The 5,498-nt window shown below is 39.9% G+C and overlaps 1 pseudogene; it reads left to right on the top strand.

The window, feature by feature from the left end:
- The first annotated feature begins 2,304 nt into the window (after window positions 1-2,304).
- LOC113292048 lies at window positions 2,305-2,404 on the top strand (annotated as a pseudogene).
- The last annotated feature ends 3,094 nt before the right edge of the window (window positions 2,405-5,498 follow it).

The raw sequence follows: 5,498 nt of genomic DNA on the forward strand, positions 1-5,498 counted from the left end.
CAACACGCCATCCCGTGGTCACTCGGGTTGGGATTAATTCATTATTATCATTCTGGACTACAGTGATACCTGATTTCTTGGGGACAACCTGAACAGGGCTGACCCACTTACTGTCTGAAATTGGGTAAATAATACCCGCATCTAACAACTTAAGCACTCTTTTCGAACTACCTCTTTCATGTTAGGGTTCAGTCGACGTTGCATCTCCCTAGAAGGTTTGGAGTCTTCCTCTAAATGAATCTGATGCATACACACAGTAGGACTTATACCCTTAATGTCTGCTATAGTCCACCCTAAAGCTTCCTTATTGTCTTGAAGTACATTTACTAGCCTACTTTCCTGATCACTATCCAAATTGGAAGCTACAATCACAGGTAAAGTCTCAGATGGGCCTAAAAACACATACTTTAGAGTATCGGGTAGTGGTTTAAGGTCCAACTTTGGGGGCTCTTCTAAAGAAGGAAATTGGGTAGTCTCAGAAACTGGTAACGGTTCGAACCTAGCTTTCCATCTATCAGTGTCTAACACAGGGGTAGAATCTAATAGAGCATTCACCTGTTCAATAGTGCTATCGTCGTCAAAATCTAAACCAAAATGGGATAGACAACTTTCTAATGGGTCTTCAGACAAGATGTTTGGTAATGACTCCTGAACTAAGGCTTCTATCATGTTCACCTCCTCAACACATGTGTCATCTAGCTCATGAGGTTGCTTACTGACATTAAAAATGTTCATCTCCATAGTCATATTACCAAAAGATAAACTCATCACACCATTTCGACAGTTAATGATCGCATTAGACGTAGCTAAAAATGGGCGACCTAAAATCACAGGTATCTGGTTCTCTGGGTCAGGGACAGGTTGGGTATCTAGGACCACGAAATCCACTGGATAAATAAACTTGTCGACCTCAATAAGAACATCCTCGATAACACCTCGAGGGATTTTAACAGACCTATCAGCTAACTGCAGTGTCATCTGAGTAGGTTTCATTTCACCAAGTCCTAGCTGTAAGTATACATGGAATGGCAGTAAGTTCACACTGGCTCCTAAGTCAAGTAAAGCTTTTTCTACCCGGAAGTTACCTATTGTGCAAGCAATGGTAGGAGAACCTGGGTCTTTGTACTTTGGAGTTGTGGTGTTCTGAATGATTGAACTTACATGACTAGCTAAAAAGGCTTTCTTATGGACGCTAAGTTTTCGCTTTCGCGTACACATATCCTTAAGGAACTTGGCATAAGCATGAATTTGCCTAATTGCATCTAATAAGGGAAGGTTTATGGTAACTTGATTAAAAACCTCCACTATATCATTAAAGTTCGATTCCTTCTTTGTTGGTACTAATAGCTGAGAAAATGGGGCTCTAGGCCTAAAATCAGACCTTTCAACCAAATTCACATCATCAGAAACTTTATCAGTCTCTTCAGCTACTGGTCCTGTGAGGTGAGATCCTGAGGGGTGAACTACAGTATGTTCACTATCGGGCATGGTTACCTTATTGTCTACAACTCTACCACTTTTAAAGGTTCTAATTCATGAACTCCTCTAGGGTTGGGTTGTGTTTGACTAGGAAACTTACCTTTTTATCTCAAAGAATCACTTATAAGACCAACCTAGGTTTTTAACTCGGAAATAGCCTGACTATTTTCTTGTCCTATCCTGTTACTAGCTTGTAGACTCTGTTCTACGGATAACTGGAATTTTGCAGTTTGCTGAGTTAACAAGGCGAGAGATTCCTCTAAACTTAGGATTTTCTTATCTGACTAATTCTGAAACTGAGCTAGTTCTGAAGGATTCTTAGTATAGCCAAAACCTGGGGGAGCATTAGAATTACTAAACCGACCTTGACTTTGGCCCTTAGACCACGAAAGGTCCGGATGCTTTCTCCAACCAGGATTATAGGTTTCTGAATATGGGTCAATCTTTTGACGGTTATCAAATCTAGTGTTATTATAAAGAGCATTGGCCTGCTCTTCAATATTCTAGGCTTCCTAAAAAGGCTCCACTCTACCACTAGTCTGGCCCACTTCTAAGGCTTCTAACCTTTTTGTTATAGCAGTAATTTTGGCATCTGATTCATAGCCTCCTTCTACCCTATTAACGTTTTCTCTACTTAAAAGAATTGTTTTCTGGGGTGCCCTACTATTTTCCCATTGCTGGGTTTTTTCGGCGATTTCATTAAAAAATTCCATCGCTGCATCAACATTTTGGTTTTCAAATCCACCAGTGCATAGAGACTCAACCATGGTCGTTGTGGAATAATCTAAACCCTCATAAAGGATCTGAACTAGCCTAACCTTTTCTAAACCATGATGAGGACACTGGGATAATAAATCATTGAACCTTTCCAAATACCTATATAAAGATTCTCCTTCTTGTTGTGAAAATGTGCATATTTGCGTCCTAATAGACGATATTTTATGCCTAGGGAAAAACTTATTGAAAAAGACAGATGTAAGTTATTCATATGTCTCAATTTACTCGGAGTCCAAACTATACAGCCACGACTTGGCCTTATCTTTCAGGGAAAATGGGAATAACCTAAGTTTCAAAGCATCATCATCTAAGCCTCTAATTCGAGTACTACAAATTTCCTCAAAATCCCTAACATGGTAATAAGGGTTTTCATTTTCTTTCCCTAAAAAGATTGGGAGCATCTGTAAGGTCCCAGGTTTCAGTTCATAGGGTGCCTCCGTTTCAGCTAACTTAATACACGAAGGACGGGTAGTCCTATTTGGATTCAACAAAGTTTTCAAAGTTGCCATTTCTGGCGCTATCGGAGCAACAGGGATTCTCTCCTCAGTCAAAGAACGTTCAAAAACATACTCTTCAAAAGGCGGACTTTCTAGATTAAGGTAATCGAGACGCTTCGAACTACTAGGTTTCTCTTTAACAAATCTACCTAGTGCGTCTCTTTTACGTTCAGGCATACAATAGAATTTTCTAAATTGGAAGGGTAAGCAAACACAGATCAAGGCCGACTCAACCAAATCAAACCTATTGATTTCTAGCAAACAAAAAACATGATGGCTCTACTTAGATTGTTTCTAGACCAGCTTCTAATCCTTCGAACGGGAATTCGTTACAATTTAAGCAAACCCCTCTGGAATTAATCCGAGTTAACGTAAGTTGAATAGAGGCGAGGGAAGCTCGGTGGACCTCCATCACTAATTAGTGTGAACCTCCATCACTAATTATAGCTCACGGCCAAGTTGCGGCAATTTCTTGTTTTAGGATTTCTACGCGTTTCTGAGCTTTCCTTTTTATTCTAAACTCTTCCTTAGATAGATACAAATCTTTGGGAAGGTTTACAGCGCTTTAATCTCTCTAAATTCCCTAAAACAGGTCACACACGTGACTTTCCATACTTTATGTTGTGAGAAAAATCCGTCGATTGAGCCCAATCTAATCGATTTAAACACCCATATCAGATTCCTAGACCCATAAGGAGTCTATCCTATGAAAATCAGAGGTTTTATCGACCTCAAACTCCTCCAAATCACGATTGCCAAAACTGTTCTTTAACTACACTATTTTCCCGCCAAAAACCTGATTTTTGAAATATTGAAGATGGTTGCCCCTTATCCAGAGTAGGGGTGCGATTAGCAACTGCCTTGAAATGGGATACCCCTTAGTAATTAGGTTACCCCTTATCCAAAGTGAGAGTCCGAATAGCAAATATCCTCCGGGTGCTTTCCGACAACTTTTCGAGCCAATTTTTTCCAAAAATGTTTATTAGCCAAAAATAACTACAAATAAATAAAACACCATAATAAGTACAAAAATGAGCCCTAACAATATATAGAATCGAGACAAATCGGACATAAAAATGTGTCTATCACCGTGCGATGGAGATTCCTCGAACTGAGCGAACTGCCTAACCTCACACAGATGCACCGCTGCAAAGGGGGTGCTTAGATTCGGGAAATCAATCTGTATGACTCCGGCCTAAACCAAGAAAATGGCCGTTCCAGAGTCAATTCGGTCGCAAAGAGGGAGATGGGTTGATCTGTAGGAGGAAAGCTGAGAATTGTGTGGGATCAGTGATGATCGAAGATTGTGGGTGTGTTGAAGGTTTCTGCAATGATGGTGAACTGCTGAAGTTGAGTTTTGTGAATAAGTTCTGGGAGATTGATGTAATTTCTGAGAGTGATTGCTCGAAAAATTGTTCTCGATTCAATCGTGTACCCAGAGGCTTATTTATATTGCAGGAATGATGAACGCCCTGATCTCTGTAAGTGTGACAGTTTCTTGAATGAAATAGTGGTAAAGTGGGAGATCGTGGTGAAACCAGTTCCAGGTCTTGCGGAGACTTGGTTGATCACTCACCCACTACTTTGCTAACTCCTCCAACCGTTGACACGACTTACTCACATTTCTCGTTGTGGATGAATCCACGTGCTGTAGGCCGCAAGACCAAAACCCTAAGTGATATCCCCCATTTTGACGTGATTGATGTTTCACGAATCGTGGAGTCTGCATGACAGACGTGCATTAAATTAGTCACGTTGACTGATTTAGACAATGAGTCTAGGTTTTTTTGAATTGAGCATACAAATTGTTCAGTGGAAAATTCGAGTAACTGAGCAATTATTGCTCGACGAGTTACTGGGTGTTGATGGTTGTGGATCAATATTCGAGTAATTGAGTAATTGCTCAAAGAGTTACCGAATATTGATTAGTTGGATAGTATTCGAGCAATTGAGTGATTGCTCAATTTGGAGGATTACTGAATATTGAGAATTTGATGAGCGACTGAGCAAGTATTGCTCATTTCAACAAATTAATGATTTTTGATAATCTTTCGTGCAACTGAGCAAGTATCGCTCAATTCGACAAATTACTGATGAATTGCTGAATATTGATAATGGATCAATATTCGAGTGGTTGAGCAAGTATTGCTCAATTTGGAAAATTACTGATAATTTACTGAATTTTGGTGGATTGAGCAAGTATTGCTCAATTCAGCAAATTATTTGTGGATGCGTGACCCACTAAAAATATTAATTAAAATATTGGTAGACTACCAAATATATAATTAACCCAGATGATGATTGCTGAATCAACATAAATAAATTTATTTAGTGTTTTGAACTGCTCAGAAAGATGATTTGTTGAGCGTTTGTTCGAAACCCTAAATTTTGATCAATTGCTCATTAATTGACGAATGTCTGAGAATGGGTCATGAGCGGAGGGACAGGGACCAACCACATGAGACTAAGGACGTCCATGTGATGTCCAATTGCTCGGGTGAGCATGCACCAGGGTCGTGAGTTGACCGGTTGGTGAAGGAATGACGATTAAATAGGTTTCATCATTTACTGGAATAGTGCTCCATTGAGCATTAGGTGATAAAACCTAATTTATGGAGAAGTGAGGGACCGACCAAGATGTTTTGAAACCTTCCCTTGGGTGTGTGGGACCGCTGGTGAGCGTTTGCACAAACTCTGAGTAGATTGTGAAGAGTTTGGACCCAATACGAGCGATTGCGCAAATTA

This window comes from Papaver somniferum, chromosome 6 (genome assembly GCF_003573695.1).
Source record: "Papaver somniferum cultivar HN1 chromosome 6, ASM357369v1, whole genome shotgun sequence".
Lineage (NCBI taxonomy): Eukaryota > Viridiplantae > Streptophyta > Magnoliopsida > Ranunculales > Papaveraceae > Papaver > Papaver somniferum.